This window comes from Xylocopa sonorina, chromosome 2, assembly GCF_050948175.1.
Source record: "Xylocopa sonorina isolate GNS202 chromosome 2, iyXylSono1_principal, whole genome shotgun sequence".
In the NCBI taxonomy this organism is placed as follows: Eukaryota; Metazoa; Arthropoda; class Insecta; order Hymenoptera; family Apidae; genus Xylocopa; species Xylocopa sonorina.
In genome coordinates this window covers 9,182,040-9,203,817 of record NC_135194.1, presented here as the reverse complement: position 1 = coordinate 9,203,817, position 21,778 = coordinate 9,182,040, and the positions used below count along the sequence as shown (strand labels likewise).

Below are 21,778 nucleotides of genomic sequence, written 5' to 3'. Positions count from 1 at the left end.
CGAGCTACCTTCCCGGTGATACGCTCGAATCTTGCTTCACCCCTTTCAAAGGAATATCCGGCGATCGGGATGACTGGAGCGGTGTTTACGCGGGATATGGGGCACGTGAATGCTACGCGGACGTGTGCTCTGCGATTTAAGTAACTCAATGGTTCGTTCTTGTCTTGCTCTTCTAATTTCAACTTGAATTCTAAACGTTCGATTGTCAATCAAATTTGTTAGTTGGAGAACAATGTCTACAAGTCTGAAATTAGGAATTTTCAAGCAATCTCGTTCAAAAAATCTTAATTGTGTAAAAGAACATGAAGTGTATGATACGACTACGAGATGGAATCAAGAATAGCGCTACAGTGCGGTCCTTTGCTCTTCTTCCTTGGGACACAGTGTTCCGATCCGAAACAGGAATTGAATTTGAACCGCTTTAATTATGCAAGCGAACCAGACTGCGAGAGGAGATCATTAATAAATCGTTCGTCATTAAATCCTGCATCCTGCGCTATATCCGGCAATCGTAGTCCACGATAACTTACCTAATAGGGCTGACTCATTAAATATCCCAATTACCAGGCCGGATATTTCTTCCAATGGCTGGAATTGGTACACAGACCGCTAGGCGCGCTGTACAGGCAGAAGCGCAGCGCATTCAGGTTACTTTAATTAGCGAATGCTCCCCTTTGGATAACATCGGGGGTGGGTATCCTCACTCTCGAACGGACCTTCCCGTTAGAAGGGATAATGCGATTAAGGTATGCGCTTTCACGAGCGCCGCGATCTCTTTCGATCGTTCGATAGCTCGACGCTCCCCCGTGGAACGGAACCAAAGTAAGGGGCAGTCAGTTTTTTTTTTACTCTGCTTGTTGCGAACGAAAAAACAGACATCAAACCGTAAGCCATTCGCGTTTCTACTCGATCGCTGTTTTTCTTTTCGCCCCCTCCTCTTCTTTACTATAATTCGTGTAATGAAAGTTTTTGTACGCTCCACCGATGTTTATCTGAGAAATTTAATTCAACGATTAACTGAATTCGCTCGTTTCGCGCGAATAAATCCTTTTCGATCGATCTGATTGATCGAAGAAATTCCCACTAAATTTCGCTAACTCTCATCGTGTTGTTAAATAATACGAATCGGTTATTCGCGAATTAAGATGCTACATTTTCACACAGGTAGTAGGCGAGTGACGAAACTTCCCCTTCTGATAAGAGGGTAAAACAGAGAGTGATAATTTTAGACACTCACGCGCGCCTCCGCAATAACATTCAATATTTTACGAGGCGAATAGAATATCTTGTAACGTTCGCGTAAATTTACGTAACGCCGTACCAGGCAAAACATCTGTCCCTATTAAAGACAATTCCCAAGATATATTTATCCAACGCACACGATATTAATTTCCCAGCTTTCATACAGAGGAAGCCGAATAACGCCGGTCATAAAGTGATTTAACTTACCATGAAATTTTATTACCCTCCACGGCGGAGCTAACGATAATACCGGTGCCAATAAAATATCTTAATTGCCACATTAAAATTAACCCAACCGGACCCAAAGTCTGCGCTTTGCTCTCCGCAAGCGATATTATAAAATACAAATACGAAAACGGATTGTTCCGCACACCCCTCAATTGTTTAAAAAATTATCTCACGACACGCGACAGACGTGTCTCCCATTGAGACAGCCGGGAACTTTAAAACCAACGCGTGAATACTGACGTTGTTGAAACAGATCGATAATAACGGAGCAACGTTTGACGTAACGCACGGCAGTTAGAAATTTTTAGCACGCGAAGCCTTCGAATATCGGGTTAGGGGGACTGCAATTTAGTTCGAGGCGAGCTAACACCATTTCGGACAATATCACGTTAGTCGAGACGCTGATCTCTTTGGAGTTCATAATGTCTCCCCTACCCTGGCCACCCTCGTTTTGCATGCACGAGCAAAGATCGGGGCCAACGGACCACTGGAAATTATTCAGTTCGACCATGCATGGAAATTGCTTCTGGCCGAGGAGAGCATCCGTACGCAAAACGCGTGCCAGGGCCTCTTCCTTCCTTCCGCGGTAGCTAATGCCTGGTTTCCCCGGTTCCTCCTGTACGTGCGCCTGGATACAAGTGCGAAACAGATGGATGATTCGTGGAAGCCGGTGTTTTGTTCGTACGCGCGATTAATTAATCGCGAGGGCAGTTGCTAGGCGTAATATAAAAGCTACATCGGATCGAGCTAATGGGATAAACGCATTTGAGATAACGTTCGCTGGTGTGAATGCAATTTTAAGTGATTCGAGTAAATAATTCTGTTTGAACGAACGAATATTTATGGCAAATACTGTAGTTCTTATTTCTCTTTTTCAAGAAAATTCCAGTCAATTGCGATCGAGGATCGTCGATCGTGAAAGCGGAAGGAACGATGTCGACAGGAATGTCCAATCGAAGTCAGAAGAATTTAACGAACGAAACGTTCGAATCGTGCTCAAGGAAAACCGGATTCCTGCCGATTGAACGATTCCGGTTAATGTTCCTGCCTCTGTAATTTAGATTCAACTCTGTAATTATGCTGGAAAATTGCGTCTTTAATTATCCGTCGCGATTCAGCTTCTTTTCATTCATCGCTTGATGGTCGTACTAAAGATTCGCGAATCGTCACGTCTCCACTGGCTTCCTTCGAGCGAAATTCTTCTCCTCGACTACCAACGAACTTATCACACGGTGGCATCTTGCAGCGTTAATGCGACGTTGTTCCTCGGACAGTACTCGATAATTAATCATCTCGAATGATGCTTCACAAGCATGCGTGTGCCAACACCTTTCGCGTCGCAATGGAAACGACTTAAATACCATGTTTCTACAATGTTCCTCAGAAATGTATGCCATGCAAAGAATGCTTGGACGTTCTAAAGTGTACGCATAGTAATTTACGAAAAGAAAAATTCAATTAAACCCTTAATTAAGACAAAAAACCAAAAACGCGATATTAAGGGTTGAAACGAGTCCTCTGCCTCTAAGTTCTATTTCATTTCTCAGCTGATTTGGTATTTAAAAATATCGATTAATATCATAACAACGGATGTAACAAATTATATTTTGATACATCTATTTAGAAACATGTCTATTGGGAAAGCGAAATTTTTGCAGCCACTCGAATCGATTCGAACAAACGCGAGAGAGAGAGGGTTAACCAAGTTTCCGAAGGTATTCATCGGCGCACCGAGTCACGGATCAGGTCGGTTAATTTAGTAATCCTCCCAGTTTCATCCGCAAACGAGCCACGTACGTAGCGTCACAATTAAGACGTTGCGTTGGCATGGCGCAGCAATTTGTTCTGTAATCGGCATTGTCGCGCAGCGCACTCGCCAACAGGCTCGCGGTGCGCTCTGCAGAGAGCCAGAGAGAGAGAGAGAGAGAGACCAGAATCCAACGTTGCTCGCGGATTACACAGGCGTAATTAACTTCATTTAATGACCTCGACCGCGCAGCGTGCCATTCGAGGCGATTCGCCTGGCACAAAGCGTCTACTTGTCGGTCGCAACGCGACCGCAACGGACCCCGCCTATGTTCCATCGTGGGTTCAAGCGGCCTTGAAATCTGAGCGTGATAATAGAGACCATCTCCGTCGGTTAATGAGACAATTTTCTGACGGCTTAAAATTCACCCAGCATCTCCTACCTTTCCCTCTCCCTGCCGCGACACCCGCGCTTACCTCGTTAAAAGAAAAATCGACGACGCTTTGTGTCTCGTCCCCTTTTTAACGTCCCCCCTAGAAATTTCAAATGCGAGTAGAACCGTGGCGCCTTTTGTCAGAGATAGTTTGAATGCCTATTATTTTCCATCCACGCTCCGCGGGCGCTCGAATGCGAGCAACAGTGACCCGTTTCTCTTCTTTCGGTGACAGGTCCCCGAGTCTATTCCGATTCCGCGAAACTAGAACGGCTCGGTCGGTTGGTCATTTAGCCACTTAACGCTAAAATCGTTCCCCTGTCCGTTGAAATTTTAGTCAGCCGGCGTGGTTGCCGTTTACGTCGTCTTAGAGATCGTTCATGAATATTGAATCACGTTTAATGCATTTGCAGCGAGGTATTCTGGATCCTGAATTTTTCACGGGTCTGATATTTCTATCAGCAGGATGAACGCGATTCGCCACGAATTGCGCTTCGAGAAAGTACACGAGCGGAATTCGTCCCTCTCGAAAAATGCACAGTTTCATCGAAGAGAGAGAGAGAGAGAGACGAAGGTAATCTTCATAAGTCTTCCACTGGCGAACGCAAAAAAATAAAACTACCTTGAGAGATAATTGCGCGTACTGATTAAAAACGCGACGCCCTACATCGTACGTTCTTACGCCACACCTATCTGTCCGATCGAAATGGTCGCACAAATAATTATTATCAACATTGTTGTAAATTAAAGTCATTGAGAAGCTCCAGGATCGGCCCGTATCCCCTCGAGCGAATTTATATTCAACTGGTACGCCGATCCGTTCCAGGACCAATAAAGATAACAGAGGGATCGTGGATCGCGACAGTCGGCTAACAAAGTTGCATTTCGTGCGCGTGTCGTCGCGGCGGATTGCAAATGAACGCGATTTAAATGCGCCACGGCCCCGTTTTCACCGGGCAGCGGCATTTAGCAGGTAATAATCAACAAGGAACTCGCGAGGGGGCCGCGATCGGATCTGGTCGCGGGGGACGCGTCCTCAGGATCGGGGCCGCGACGAGGAAGGGGTTCGAGGGAAGAAAAAGTCGAGTGGAACGGGTAGAAGAGCCGAGGAGCCGTCAGATAAGCTAACAAATGTCCCCAATGAATAATAATAAGTGGCCCGGTCCAATTTGTATTGCATTTACATCGGGCGACGTTCCTGAACGTAATTTATATGGCCCGTGGCGTTGCGGCGGTGGCTACCGGCAGCCTTGTTTCGTTTCTTCGTTTACCAAACGGAGGGCCGTTGCTGGATAACATCAAATTAACCGAGCTTTCTATGCGACGATTTTTATGCAATCCTGACGCGCCATCCTGAGGGGTTCTTCGAGGACGAGTTCCACCGTCCGTGGATCGCGTCAAGGAAGGTGGCGTTGGTTTCGAACTGATGTACGCTCGCGTGGAAAGAGATCGTCCGAGATAGGGGATGATCGCGGCTGGTGAATTAAATCTGGTATAATTGCGCGAGGATGCGTGGAAATTGTTCGCGTGTCGTTGGTATTACGAGTTAATTGCCGTGTTATTCATTGAATTGTTCGTGGGAATATTGACATTCAACTGGTTTACGTTTTTATTCATTGAATTCAAGCCGATTCCTTTGACTCTGTTCAACATGTCATGTAATTTGGAAATTGAATACGTTGTACTTGGATACTTTATATGTGTCAACGAATTTTATTCTAGTTAATTGTTGCTAAGGAGAATATGCCTATTTCACGTGCGAGTAGTTATACAATTTTAGCCGTGTTTATATTAAAGCTAGATTAATTGCGTTCAAAGTTATCCTATCGATTTCACTGTACTACCAGCACTCCAATTACATGCTGCGAAACGTAACATCGCGTACGCATTACCCCGAATAATGGCGCATTACCGTTTAAATCAATCTCTGTTAATTAATCGCCGTGCAAGTGGGATCGTTACAAAACTTCATTGGAAACTATCCTTTCAATGGGGCACCGTGGCGCCCCATACGCGTGAGAAGATTAGTCGAGCTGGTCGAAAGGGCGAAACAGCCGCTCGAAAATTGTCGATCTCGGGTTCGAGAGCGCAATTTACATCTATCTGTTTAACGTCGCGACGTAATTATTTAATGGGAACGGGGCAGGCCCGCCAATCGCCAGGTATTAATACGTTCCCACGGAGAACAACCAGCGCAGAAATGATATTCGAGCGTTACGCGTTAACAATGACAAATGGAAAACCTTTCAGCTGGTTCCAGAGTTTCTGGCGGGCACGACAAATTGTTCTCGGGCACTCGGCCATCTGGCGCGGATTAAAAGGTGTTGATGGAACTGTAGCTTGTTGAAAATGGATGTATTTGTTTTGTTTCTTGTTTTTTCTCCTTTTTTTTTTGACTGATGGAAGGATCGATAGAATTTGTAATTGCACTTTGACGACAAGTTCTGATGACTTGTCATTTACGTACCGTCGTAATCGTATAAAGTCTTTTTTTATTTCGAGAATATATGTAATTTTTCTTGGATGTGTTTTTAAAAATTGCGAGGAAAGTCGACGTTTGTTTGAAAGGGGAGAACAAGTTGGCGTTTCGATCACGGTGATAATTTCAAAGGAAACGTGAAAGTTTCGCTGGCTCGACGGACGGTCTGGTTTGATTTTAATAAGAACGAACGAGGGAAACTACAAGTTCGACTTTTCCGGAGGGCGGAAAAAAACTTGCGGTCTCGGGAGAAGTAAGTTCTCGCCGCGAGACTTCCGCAGACGGATATTTATTCCAAGTCTGAGCGAAAGACGCGGTGGAACCACCCCCGCAAGTAACCAGGTCGAAAAATTGAGGAGACAGCGACGGGGTTTTAAAAATTGTTTAACATTTCAGGGAATAGGAAAGATGGAGGCGAACGAATGTGCCGTGTAAAATCAAATACGATGTAGTAATTCATTTCTCGAGTTGTAACACGATTATTCTAAACGACTTACATTTTCGCGACTTCAGTGATTCAGACCAACGTGGAAGATCATAGTTCGGCACTCACCTGTAACGAAAATAAAAAACGATTGATTTAAGTACAAACATCGAACTCTGTGTAACAATATTTCGAATTTCGATATTTAAAAAACCGAATGAATTCTCTTGTAAAATAAAAGAAAAAAACTGCAGATTCGATATAAATTCCCACTCGGAATTTATCCCACGATACGATCATCCCCATTTCGCACCACCGTAAACGAAAATATCCAGTATTTTGCAACCTGGGAATTCCAGCCCAAAACGGCTGGTTCGATTAATAATATCGCCGATACCAGCAAATATTGACGATACCAACAAATATTGACAACAATGTTGATTGTGCACGATGGATATTGAACGATCGGGGTCCAAGTATCGTCGATGGATTGACAGTATCATTGTCGAGCCCACCAATCAGTATTAACAACCATTTACCCCACGAAAACACGCGTAAACCACTTCAGTCCGCGTAACGAAGCAGCTGAAATTCTGGCCTCGCCTCGTTGGTGGTCGAAGGTGGTCGCCAGTTTCGTTTTTCAACCGAAAGGAAAGAAACTGCAAGCAAAGGACAACGTCAACTGGTCGAGGCGCCCTTTAACGCTCCTGTCCTTCTACGGGCAGGATGCGCAGGTCGTGACGACGATTTACAGGCGATAAAGTAGCAATAACGATCGCAGCATTGGTGTCACGCGGACCTCTCCTGGTTGCATCGCGCGACACCCTCCGACGGATATCCTCGACGCGTTCACGTACGCGCGCTGTGTACACTTACGTTGAGGGGGACCAACGTCGTTCGTACTCTCACGAGGAACCAGGCGAGAGAGCTTTTCCGCGCAGGTGTTTACGCTCGAGTTTTACGGTCCCGTGGCACGACAAAATCGGACGAGTTACGCGCGTTTGCCGGAATCATTTTTACGGGCCCGCGTCCTGTCTCCTGTGGGGGCTTTTGTTTCGCGCGGAGGAGCTACGCGGATGGCCAGTTTCGCGTTTTCTTATGTGACCTCTTACGGTTACGAGGATGTACGTTTCGCGGAGTTTTATGGAGTTACTTTTGTCTCGCTGCTCTTGGACCGGGAGGCGAGCTCGTGGACCCGAGCTGTGGGACGGCGGAGATGTACGCGCGATGCTCCTGCACTTTGTACCCGCAGCTAGTTTGTTTCTGCTGTTTTAGTTTGGAATTTTCAGGCGAATAATTTCACGTTCCTTTATTCTACGACAGAACGTAGGAAGCTGATACGTTACAGTATAACGATTTTTTCATACAGCGGAACGAAGAGTGGATCTGAACAGGGTTATCTACTGTTTTTATTCTTGAAACAGGATATTTGCGATCTGTATTTATTGTTCGCAGATATATGGTAATAATGTAGGGGATTGTAACTGATAGGTAAGAGACTTCTTTGCGCGGCAGAGTGGAAAGATTTACGAGTGGCGCAACTTTGACGAACGAATAAAAATTCATTGCGATTGAAGGGCCGCTGTCGGATATAAGAGCGCGAGCCTGTTTTCGAAGCTTTCGTACTGATATCCAGAAAAATATCAATCACGTTTTTACGGTCTCTATTTCATTTCTATTCTACGCCGGTGAATGGAATATGCGGAATGGTCGTTCAACTCTTTTGTTTTCCTCTACTCCGATATATTTATTGGAATATTCAACTGACTGCGCGTATATTGTTTTTTACATGAATAATGGACGACGGAGCTTTATAAAATTCATAGCCAGGTTACGTGCATTCCGTTTTTAGAAATTAAACAACTCGATACTGAGAAGAATACCCGGTGCTGTGTCTACTCAGCGCGTACAAAATTAGGAATAGAATCTTCTCGCGCGACTGCATCACGTCTGAAAGTCATCGAACGCACGAGCAATCAGAATTGCAGCGTTTATCAGAAATTCGACGGTTACCTTTCGGTCAGAGAAATTCCCATAAAACTGCGATAAAAAATGATCGTCTTGTGAATTTACGCTCGTCATCGTTCGACGTACGAGGCGTTACATCGAATAGGCTTGTATCTAGGTACCATTGGCACGAGTTCAACAAGTTTCACGACATCCCTTCCTGGAAGATCAAAAGAACATCGCGTCTCACGTGGAGACTCGTGTCGTTTGTTTACGACGTTGTGTCGTAAAATCCAGACAATGAGTCTCCCTCGCGAGTTCAATAAACGCGACTGTAACCAATAAAATACTGTTTGACTAGGCTCGTTGTTTGTTCATTGTACTCTTGCTTCGCGGATTTCTAATTGCATCGACGTGGACGTCATCGAGGCTGGATCGTAAACTAGTCGCGACAGACTCGGTTAATACAGTGCTGGACAAAAGTATTGGCACAGCATGATTGTTATGATAAAAATGCTTATAACTATGAAACAAATTGTTAAAAAGGAAAAATTTGTTTACACGTTTATTTATTTATTATTCTAGATTATTATTTAACAGAAACAGTAATATAAATAAAGTGATATGCGAAATAATAACAAAAACATATTTATTGAGCGTTTTAAGCATGGACAAAAGTATTGGCACATTATACAAAATTTAGTGTAGTTGTATCTCTCCGAAAAAAATCCGATTGTCACTTGATGGTATAGGTAGGGGATTCCCTGATAGTCATTTTTTCTAACAGTCATCCTTAAGTTCAGTCGATTAGCAACATAGGAAATATAACAAGCAACAATGTCAAGAAGAGGGAAAGAAACTACAAGTGAAGAGAGAAAAATAATATTAAATTTGCACAAAATGCGAAAATCTTATAGTGAAATAGCAAAAAGTGTTAATAGAAGTCGATTCACTATTAGAAGTGTCGTAAAACGATTTGAGAATCAATCAGATTTCAAAAGTAGGAATCGAAGTGGACGTCCCTCAAAGTTAACAGTTAGAGAAAAACGGAAAATTGTAAAGGAAGTGAAAATAAATTGTAAATTAAACTCATCACAACTTAGAGCAAAGTTAAATGAAGAAAATAAAAAAGAAGTAAGTTCGAAAACTATACGGAGAGTGTTAAAAGATGCGGGATATTCTGCGTGTGTCGCAAGAAGGAAACCATACATATCCAAGAAGAATCGGAAGATGAGAAAAGAATTTGCAAAAGAATTTATAAAAAAGGATCCCACATTCTGGAATAACGTATTATTTTCAGATGAAACTAAATTTAATATATTTAAATCAGATGGCAGAGTATTAGTTTGGAGAAAGCCAAATACGGAAATGGATCCACAACATTTACAAGCCACTGTGAAACATGGAGGAGGTGGAGTCATGGTATGGGGTTCCATTGCAGCGTCTGGGGTTGGCGAATTAGTATTCATAGATGAGATTATGGACAAATATGTATATTTAAATATATTAAAGGAAAATTTATTTAAAAGTGCTAATAAATTAAATCTCCCGCGTGATTTTTATTTTCAACAAGACCATGATCCAAAACATACTGCCTATATTGTACGACAATGGATCGTTTACAATACCGCACATACATTAAATACCCCACCCCAGAGTCCAGACATGAATCCCATCGAACATGTTTGGAATGAATTAGAAAAAAAAATTAGAAAATATAATATAACAAACAAAAACCAATTAAAAGCTATTATTTTACAAGAATGGAACAATATAGAGCCGGATTTTACAAAAAAATTGGTAACTTCAATGCCAAAACGATTGAAGGAAGTTATCATGAGGAATGGAGGGCCAACCAAATATTAATTTTTAATTTCTAAGTACTTTCAATCATTTGTGCCAATACTTTTGTCCATGCTTAAAACGCTCAATAAATATGTTTTTGTTATTATTTCGCATATCACTTTATTTATATTACTGTTTCTGTTAAATAATAATCTAGAATAATAAATAAATAAACGTGTAAACAAATTTTTCCTTTTTAACAATTTGTTTCATAGTTATAAGCATTTTTATCATAACAATCATGCTGTGCCAATACTTTTGTCCAGCACTGTATGTACGCGATTGGTGGAAAATTGCGTGAAATTAAATTTCATCGGAGATTTTTGTACGACGTGGATGAATAATATTGTATTTCAGAAGGAGTGTTCGATGAAACAGTAGATTAGGATTACGAAACCGATTGGAAGAATGTTCAACACTGTTTTATTACCTGAAACGATTTCGTTGAAATAATTGAGTGGCTGTAATCGATGAAGTTCTCGCTCGACTACAAAAAGCTACCAATCGCTCGAGTTTGTATTTGTTTTAAGGGATGAAGGAGTTTTGCGCGAGAGCTCTTAATGGTATTTGCAATTGTACTTTGGAAAGTCGACCAATGCCGGAATTTATTGGCTACCCTCGATTATTGAGATCGCTCGAAGAGCTTTCGTTTGAGAAGCGAAAGTATTGGAGGAGAACAATAACTACTTCATCGTTCGAAGGAACTTCGAAGAACGACGTTACATTTCTTCACCTAATTTATGATTAAACGACTTCCAAGATGCAACGTATGTTTTATGATAACGACAGAAACGTCTGATGTTAATAAAAACAGTGCAATAATTAACGACGCACCACCACGTAAATTCATGAAATTCGATGCCATTCGATCTGAAGTTATTTAATTGTATACTTAAATGAACTTACCATCTGCTAAAATATTCTGTCCACTGTCTGTTACTCGCCATCCTTTTCGTACAGTTGGTACACACGTAAGATTCGTGAAAGCGCAGTAAGTAACACTCAACTACTCGACAGTCGTAAAAGCAGCCATCGCGGATACGATACGACGATCGCGACGGTCGCGACAAGACTGCCGGAAGGGCAAGGTTAAAGTAGATTAGACGCGTGTACAATTTGAAAAGCGGAAGAAAGTGACGCATTGCTTGTTGACGTTTCCCGGCTCTGTTATCTCGCGAACGACAGCGGAAATAATACCGTCTCGCTTCACGCGTATCATCCTTCCGAGTTACAGTTCCATTTATTTAATGCACGTGGAAAAATTGTGCGATCGACGAAAGAATTGGAATATTCGAAGCAATTTTAAGGGATTGGAAAATATTATTGCAAATACGAACGCGAAATAATGTATAAAATGATACCAAATATACGAAATTGAATATATAAAATTTTAACCAAAAATGGACGAGATTACTGCATTTCTAAAATTGTTTGGTACCGCGTACGTGGAATTTCGTAATCGTTTATAGAAATCATTCGTAGCTCTCTCTCTCTCTCTCTGGCGAGCGCCAACGTTTCATTCGCCGCAGATAATTCCAGATTTCACTTTGAATGCTTCCGCATTCAGGTCCGCCTTTATTTTGTACGCCAACGGCGTGGTCGCATTAAATTGTTAAAAATAATTCAACGGTTGCGCTCCTCGCGGCAAATATAAATGCGGAATCAGGTGACCGGAAAGAGGAACGAAAGAGCGATTTTATTCGGTTCGCGGATTAACCAGTTCCGCGTGAAAAAGGGGTATGGAGCCATAAGCCGTGATCCTTTCCGCTCAACTGCAGCGGTTCCTGTAACTTTAATGGAACATTCAAACGCGGCGGGAAAAATATGAGGCTGACGTTCATCGGAAATACGCGTTTGCTTTCGTTTCCCGATAATTAATCCCACACCTTCCGCGTAGTTTTTCACGTTGGAGGCGTTGGATTATTTAATTAAAATTCTCGCTGTTAAATTATAACCGGGCAACGTCACGCGTGTTAAAACGTAACGCGATTAAACCGTAAGGCAATTATGTACTTAGCAGAGCGCTTTTTCGTGCTCGAAAATTCATTTCCTGAAATGCAATTTCTCCATATTTCATTTAATACGAAAGTTCCCCCGCGCGATACAATAAATCGCAAGATTTTTATTCGCCTTATTCCCGGCCGATATCCCAGGCAAAGCGTAATTAAAATTCCCGTCAGATTATAACAAACAAACTCGCACGGGGAACAGTCCTCGCGAGGAGAACGAAAGCAAGATCGAAAGAAGCAATTACACACCACTGGATGCGATGGTACGCGATAAAACGGCGCGATCTCGGGATAGTTACGGCGAGAACTCGTCGTTGAAACGGAAGGTTCGCGGGCGTTGGCCATATAAACAGGCAATCTGCTCAAAAACAGTGGAACCCGTCTGGCCTGCAACATTTTACAAGCAACGGAAGCAAACGGAAGCAAGAGGAGGCGAAACAAACGAGGGAGAGATCCACGGGAACGGGTTAACTAGGTTGTATTTAAGAGCGGGGTGAGGGTTTCCCGCGGGACAGAAGTTGCATCGTATCGCAATGACGATAGCCGAAACGGTTGTGAACGTTCTCTTCTACTCTCGGCCACCGTAATGGCCCCGCTCGGGATAGTTCCAGAAAAATGGCCCCGCAGGCTGGACTTAAATAAACGCCGCGGCACCCGGATAAAACGATTTATTGGCGCGCCGCGAGTGGATAACGCTATCTATTTGTACGTAATTCCGGGTACGGTCGCCGCTCTTATCCGAAATTGTTACCGGCTGAAATGAATTCCGGTCCCGTCAGACCCGCCCGACACACGGGCGAACGTGTGGACACTCGCGGGCAAAGCCGTTCGCCTGCGAATTTCAATTTTACGATCCCGTGTCCCGTCCTTCCTGGCTTTCCCTCGGTCTCTCCTACGTTCTCCTTTTTCCACCCGGAAAATGGATTTACGCGCGGACTTGGAAACGCCCTTTTTGAATTTTCGCGAGACAAGGGTATTGTTCTGTGGATAGAAAAAAATGTTCTCCCAGTTCGTTCTTCGGTTGTACAGGAGCTCGAGGAGTAACGTTTCTATTAGCGATTAACACGGATATGAAATTTCGATTCTCAGACATTTAGTAATACGAACTTTGTAAATTTCAAATCTGTTAGATAAAATATGAGAGGAGCGATTGAAACGTGTTTCAATCGATATACAAACCTACCCAAATATCGTCCCATTAAATAGCATTTACTCATCGCACTCGATGAACCATCAAAATTCCCAATTGCTCCAAAAAACAGAACTATTCTCTCACTGATTAACACATCATTCACACGAGTTAAAGACATCCAGGCAACATACCGTTCCTCGCGAAACTCCATTATCAAATCCATCACTATTTCAGTGAAGAGAAACGTGAGGAAAAACCAATCGCTAATTGAAACACTCTCCCTCTCTTTCTCCGTACCATACTGACCCGCGACCGATCTCGTTCCGCCCAGCGGATACCACGGATTCCCACCTTTAATTCACTTTTCGTTTCATCCCGATACGACGTCTCGTTCGCGAGATATCGCCGTTCAAAGGGGGATCCGTAATTCCAGCTCCCTTTACGCTGGTCTCTCGCTCGCGCCCCGTCATTGACCTACCCCAACCGTGGGCTCGCGCGCCCTGGTCAGCGGCGCTGGCTGACGCGGCGCTTTTTCTACTACTGCTACACTGAAACGCGCGTACGCGGCTTCCGCCGTAAAAAGTGGGTCACGCCGTTTCCGGGAATTTCGGCCGCCCCATTCAGCGGCTTCCGGAGCCCTCGCGGGCCAACTTCAAACCCCTGTATCGCCGGAACGGACAGAGATATCTTCGCGAAACGAATTGCGTTCTCGCGGGCACACTTTTCTCCAGCCGCTGACTTAGTTTCGAGTCGATACTGCTGTTTGTCGAGGCTGAATATTTCAGTGGATGTCGAAGGGCGCGCGTGATCTTTTCCGTGGTTAAGTGAACGTGAGAATTGTATTTTTGTTCTGTAAAGCGGGAACTCGTGGAGAACAGATGCATGGATATTTGAAAAAGTTAACTTTGGAAGATTATTCCGTTTTTATCAAAAATGTGATTGTTTTGTTCTACGGAAGGATAATATGTATTTTGTTTTTTTGGAACAGGACTTTCTGCTATCTTACTGCATGTAATTTCTAGCTCAATAAATGATTCTACTCCACAGTAGAGTTTTTGAAATGCTACATGTTGTATCGCGTAAGTAATTGCATTATGTACATACGGGATATTCTGTAACTACAATTTGTATTATAATTCGCATTTGTTATTTATAATTTTATACTTGACGCGAATTTCATACTGAATATTCATAGCGATTAACGGTTACGTACTGTTAATAGAACTCTTCCTCCCCCAAAAAAGAACGCTCCTCAACGTTACACGTTGAACAAGTAACACAACCCTCTCCCGGAATACTTAATCATCCCCCAACCGTACCGTCCCCAAACTCGCCCCGCCGCCTCTTAACTCTCAGCCCTTAAACATCCTCCAAAATCCGCAGTATATATCTTTCTCAAGCGCCCCTAAGAACAGCCCGCTTCGTACATCCGTTTCGCAGACAATTCTCGCGATCTCCGGCATCGATCACGCGGGGGTTGAAAAAGGCTCCGGGACGAGTCCTTAACACCGGCGTATCCGGCGAGTTCGTGCGAGGCGCGCGCTGCGCGAAGGACGACCTGGAACGAGGGTCGGAGGAGCCGCCTTCCTGGAGGTTCCTTCTCGCGGCTGCCTCCAGCCGCGCCGTAATTATTTCACCGGTGGCAGCCGCGTTTAAAGCCGCGCGTTACGTCTTAATTACGTCCGTGTCGTCGGCTGCGGATCCTGGAATTCGCCGTGGCGGCACCGCCGGAAAGAATGCGCGCGGATTAAGCGGAACGAACGTGACTTAAATCCATTGCAACCCCTCCGGAACGCCAGTATCGTTTGTAACCGTCGGGGGGGGGGGGGGCGGCAGTTACGCCGGGAAACGGCCTCGAAATAGAGACAACGGGGGCATAGGTGAGAACGAGGATGGCTGGAAGAAGGATGAGGCGGCGACGCGGGGGAAAAGCGAGTGGTTGGGGCTGAAACGGGGCTACGAAACGAAATAGACAAGTGGAAATGGTCTGCTGCGAGATAAGGAAAGGAGTACGTAGAGAATGAAGCGGGGTAAGGGTTGGTTTGGGGGATGAATACAACGGTGTTACAAAGGGGTGGAAATTTTGCACCGAAAGTGCAAATGCGAATGCATTGAGATATGTTCAGAAAATTTGGACACGTTTATTTGTACCGTATCGAATACATCGTTATGGGTTTTAGCGCGCCAAAAAAATGACAGGGTGGATTGAAAAGTTTGTGGCGTAAGTGCGTATTTTCGCAGCTTATCCGGCTGCGATCCTCTTCGTGCGGCGTGTAAACTATCGCGTATGCTCGCACGGTTCGCGATGTATTTATCAAAATAAAAAATGTTTGCGCGATTCAAATTCGCGTTGCTCCGAGGATTAACCGTGATTTACTTGAAATGGTTTTTAAAATACTAGTACGCGATGAAATAGTAGGATATTTTATCTGAATCGTTTGTTTCGAAAATGGTATAACGCTCCGCGTTCCCCCGGTTCGGAGACGCTAAATATTTGCATTTCAGTTTGCTGATAAATATTGATAATCACCGACACCATGCTTCCACATTTTTTTCTGATAGCAAATAGCCGTGCTTAACTGATATACGCTTTTATACGACGCGAGAGATGGGGAGTAGAATGAACGAATGAGTCGTACGAGGAAAGTACAGGAAAAAAGGAAGTAAAAGGAGGGGCAGGGGAAATGAGGAAAAATGGAGGGAGTCCTTTGGGGTTCTTCGGTAACTAGCGTGGATTCCGACGAACAACGAGCTATATTAACCTGTGTACGATACGGCCCGTGCTGTATATAACTTTCGTAGTTTAATGTCATTGCACGAAACAAATCTATCAGCGAGCCAGGCTCAGGGATGAAATAAATAGAAACCAGCAGTCACAGGAAATACTTAACGGATGAAAAATTCTACAATCTTGTAAAAGGACGAAACAAAAGAAGGCTTAACGTTCCCTTCTCTACAGACGCGAGAGGCACCCAACTGGCATTACATTGTAGCGCTTGTACAGTTAGCATCGTCGCGGCGAATCGCGCGCGGATCTCTGGTGCCATTCAGCGAGCGTCTTTAGCGTCCCTCATTTACGTCTAGGCCGCGACTGAGCTATCAGCTTAACGCCTGGATGCCCCTGAATCGGCCCTCGAAGACGCAGCCGATTCGCGCACGCGTTCTCCGGAACAAGCTAATCCAACGGCGCAGTATTTTAAACCAGCCGACGCTTTGTCTCTGCCGTGACAATCGGAACGGCGGATCGACAGAGAACGAAGGGGTGGTTCCGGCTACGACGAGCTGGGCGAACGGGCGAACCGGCTTCGTGAATATTTAAAACGTCTCGGTGGTTCTGCTTTCGCTGGACGCGGCTGGGGAGGAGAACGCGATAAGGGTGAATGTAACGGGGTATGAAAAATGATAAGGCGTCTTCTGTACGAGCGCAGCAGGGTTTACTTCTTTTTCACCGAGGGCAAGTTGTTTTGCTGGCGCGCAGGGTGTCGAGGCGTAGAGAGCGTTCGCGCGTCTTCTAGCTCTTATTTCGAGTGAGATGGTCGGTTCGAATTGATGAGCCTTGCTCTTTAAATCTCACTCGTAGTTTTATATCGCGACTGTGAAACTGATTACACGCAGCTATTAAATTACTACGTATAATACGCCGATAAAGAAACCTGCGAAGAGAAGTTAATCCCATCAACGAATCTGTTATCTGCAACTCTGAATCGGATACGGTAAAATTGCGATTTGAAAAAATAATCCTCAGCATTGGAGAGTTTCGCGGTGACACGCGGTTGTACAACGTCCATCCACCCCCTGGTGGCGTGTCACGTCAGCGGGTTACAACGTGTTCATGGGCGCAGCACGCGTATCCTGTTTGCTGTTAAATAAAGCCTTTAGCCTCGACCGGACAAAACTAACGACGCGCGTTTGCCGTGCAAATACCGCCGCCATTATGGTCCAGCGCGAGCAGAAGGGGATATTGCCAGGTTAAGGGGGTAAATTTGTACGCCGACGAACCGCGCTGCATCATTGACACTACTTTCGCTAATTAGCCACCGGCTCGTTCCCCAAGCGGCCGTCGATAATTGCGTGACGACTGGTCGCTCCGCTCTTTTCCATCGAACGCCGATTCGCTGCGACCAGGCGCCAGCTTTGCGTTCCATCCGCGTCGCGTTTAACCCCTGATTCGACAGTGTTTTGTTTAATGTTTCGCGCTGATAAAACACGCGCCGCGCGACGTGATTTAGAACCTGTTAATCAGCTGCTTTGACTTCTTTGTCGAGCTCGCAGTTTGCTCGCTTGACGCGGAAATTGATTGGAATTGGAGGGATATTGTAACAGGAATTAGGTTCGTCGTGCACGGTTTAGTCGTGATTCCATCGCAGCTGCGATTTGAAACTTCAATGACGATTCGATTAGTTCTTGTTGGATTCGATTGGTCGCTGACGGTCTCTTGGATTTTATAATATAAATTTAATAGTGATGATTTAAAGCAGTTAAAAGTATATTTCTATTGTCGCTCGTCGTGTTAATATATTGGAGTATTAATTTGACAGTTGTGGAAGGGATTATTTAAAACGTAGGCAGATAAATTATAGTAACATTTTGTCCTTTATGCAATAATATGAAGACTTCTCAGGAGCAATAAATAAACTTGTCACAACGAGCAGTCGTGGCCGAGTGGTTAAGGCGTCTGACTAGAAATCAGATTCCCTCTGGGAGCGTAGGTTCGAGTCCTACCGACTGCGAGAGTGTGATTACTTTTTCCCATGTAGATTCTTTTTGCATGGTACATTTGTTGATTCTTAACAAATATAATATGTTAAAATTTTATTTGACTTTGTCAAGTGTACATATTCTATATGCTTCCACACATAAATTATAAAGTGTTTGTGCACCAATAATAAATTTATGTAGCAACTGTGTTACAATTGAATTATTCACGAGATTGTAATTATTTTTTCTGTTCCAGACAATAAATAATTTACTTCTTTTTCGAATGTATATCGAAACCATGTTATTTACTGCAGCTGATAAAATTGCAATAAATTGCGATTGATAAAAATTTAAAACACTGCTCTAGATAAACGGGTTTAATTCTTATTAAAATTGTATCAGTACCGCGAAGCGTCCCGACGTAAATTATTGAACAGAAAACTGGCGTAGCAACAGAAGTTTCATTTTTAGTTTCAACAATTGACAGAAATTGATGTCAAAAATAAAAGCAAAATGTGGTTTCAGTATAAAAATTCTACATCTACCATATATATTTTTCCTCTCAACTGAATGTATTTTGCAGACATGAATTAAAAAAATTTCCTACGAAGTAACTGACAAATTTTTTGCATGCAATAAAAAATTTACTGCAAAATTCACTCGTAAAAAAATTGAAATTTTGATTTTTATATAAATTGCGACCACTCAGAAAGTTCCACTTCCCCACCCCCCTTGTACTGGATACAAGGGGTGAACGATCATCGATGACTGAGAAGTTGAACAAAGTCAACTTCTCGAGTCGTCCTCACGCTCAGGGAAAGGAACTATGCCTCGTCATCGTGGCTGCATCAACTCTAAGTTTGGACTCAGAGCAGGTCAGATATACTACAGAAATGATCCTGTGAAGTATGATCTTGGTTTCCTCAGCCATCGCGACACAATATCTAACCGGTGGGGTACGCTTACAGCTGCGGGAACTCGTTTAACTGCCTGGCCATCTGTGAGAGAGTTTCGAACCAACTCCGAATGATATTATGAGACGTGCTATCTAATAATAGAGTTTGATACTGAAGCCTCGATCAGACTAGTCGTGTTATTTGAATTCAGACCGAATCTAGGCAGTCTGAAACTAACAATCAAGCGCAACACGATTTTTCTAGCGTCTACGCTTGATCGCATTGATCGAGTCGCGTCACATTCGATTTCAAGTGAACGTCCTCTGCTGGTTGAAGAATCGAGTTCACGCAACTTCTCCCTGCGATCGATTCTCTACGGTTTAACAATTAATTAACGATGCTGTTTCTGGTTGCTGACAGTTGCACGGTGAGCAAAAAAAATTGATACGAAAAGTTGCTGCGCTCATCATCCCCCGTGACGTGTCCTCGAAACAACGAAAGTTGAACGATCACACAGTTAATTTCGCTGTACTCCACGCGTCGAACGAAAATTGGAATAAACAATTCATCAGGCGCTCTGGCGCGATGGAATTTGTTAGAACTTCGAACGGGTGAGAGTTTCATTGCACGAGAGTGGGAAATTCTCGTTGGGATCGGAATTCGATTATACGCTGTTTGTTTTCCGCGACGACAAAAGGGTAAATTGCTACAAGGTGCAAAAGGGATTTCATGTTTCTCCTTTCTTTTCGAGAAAAACGGAAGAAGATTGTTTAGATTTCATCGAAACGAATCCATCTTTGATGCTCGCGCGCAACAAACTTAGAGATTAGCGATAAACGATAGCACTCGTCGCACGTGCAGCAGAAGGGGACTATCGATCAAAAGTGTGCTATCATTATGCATTCCAAGGAACGCGCACTAGTGTCTGATCAAATATTTATGAAAATAAAGGGGACCACTAACGATGTCTGCAGAATGAATTTCAAATCGGTAAGAAAATTGCAGGGAAATTCGATACAAGTGGAAAGTAGAAAGTCGCTTCCCGCGTAGGTTATTTATGAAAGCAAAAATGATAAAACGATTGAGATCAACCTACATTCCGCGAACCGTACGCAGCTGACTGAAGCCGTTTGCATAACCTACTTCAATCAGCTGAAGTTCCCATTTCTTACGCGTATCACCTCCTAACACCAATTCGATGATACATAATATAAGCGTGTAGCAAAGAAAAAAGAAAAAAATTAAATCTAAATTTAATTTAAATATTCACATACTCGTATCCACGTCTGGCTCCAACAGTTTCCAAGCTGGGGACAAGAATAAGCAGCGGAATTTATCTTTTTCAACGGACTATGCCGCACGCGCACCCTAATTCGCCAATGACGCAACCCCGACAATGGCCGACCGCGTCCGTCACGGTGGCCCCGTTCTTTCGTCAGCGGCATTTGCATGACACAAACGGCGAATTAGCCGTTGCGCCGGCGATTTGGCCGAGCCGCGTTTCGTCGTCGAGGTTTTTCGCGGCTCACCGTCGAAACACGGGCGGACGCGTGGGTGCCGCTGAGTAACCCGCGTGTAGCGGTGGGTGGACACGTGTACACCGCGTGCAATGGCCTACACGGCCGCGGCAAGACGCCTCTAAACAATGCGGGCATACATTACACTTACGCGCACCCACACTCGCCATTGTGCGAGCACCTTTGTCTCCCACCGCTTTTTCTTCTCCTTTTTAACTGTTCCTCTCGTTGCCTCGCCACTCGTTTCGCACCTTCCGCCGTGTTTTTTCCCCTTTTCTGGCGAGGGCGACGGGGGCTGTATTGTCTCTCGCGAGCGGTGAGACGCTGGCCATTTCGCGACACGGTCAGACGGGGTGTACGATTTGACTTGGAGGAGGTGAAAATTGTACTTGCGCTAAGATGCAAGAAAAAAATGTAATTTAATCGTGTTTACATGAAACAGTTCGTCCCTGGATTAATGTGCAATACGTGTGGCACGATGTAGCGCCTACACTCACGACGTGTATAAAAGGTTAGTCGCGTATAAATTATTCATTCATTACGGTCGGTTGTCACGGTCCCGTTACAGGCGAACTGAATAGCGTTCACAGAGATAACCAACGCATCTATTACATGAATAGACGTGCCGTTGATCAATTGGTGATTGTACCAATTATGCTCATTGAACGCGGCATGTCCTTTATTACGGACCTATTAAATGGATCCAATTTGCGACACGATGTAATAATTAGTCGGAAGGATGTTTGTATCCGTAGCGCTGGGAGTATTTGAAAAATTTCATCGATATTGAGAAAAATAAAATAATTGAAAACCATATTTGGCACTGCGTTACTCCTTTCTCAGTCATTTTCTTGCGCGTTCAATTTTTTCTCTCTTCTTAAAGATTTGTATACACACCGCCACTGAACTCTCCTATTTCCCTCGTATTTATTCTACATCTGTCTTACTCGCCTGTTCCTCGACGCTGTTTTAACAAGCGTCGTTAACAGAAATGTTCGTCGAATCTTTCCTTGCGTTTGCTTCACCATTTCTCGTTCCATCTCTCTGATTTCGTGCTTCTCTTTAGTCGAATATTTACGTGCTGGCTTGAATTTTGTTTCTCCCTGTCTTATTCCGATTTCTCTCTTTGCCTTTCCTTTTTTTGATTATCATTATCACTCGCAATCTTTTAATCTGAAGCT

At 43.9% G+C, this 21,778-nt stretch overlaps 1 protein-coding gene and 2 non-coding genes across 3 annotated transcripts in view; 1 reads left to right on the top strand and 2 right to left on the bottom strand.

The window, feature by feature from the left end:
• The window catches only part of Alpha-man-ia (alpha-Mannosidase class I a), a 430,149-nt gene that overhangs the window by 297,422 nt on the left and 110,949 nt on the right, over positions 1–21,778 (bottom strand). The gene's annotated exons all lie outside the window — the stretch shown is intronic.
• Positions 18,135–18,216, top strand: Trnas-aga (transfer RNA serine (anticodon AGA)). The gene has a single exon. It is a non-coding gene; the product is annotated as a tRNA-Ser (tRNA).
• On the bottom strand, positions 18,885–19,100 carry LOC143433412 (small nucleolar RNA U3). The gene has a single exon (XR_013103121.1). It is a non-coding gene; the product is annotated as a small nucleolar RNA U3 (small nucleolar RNA).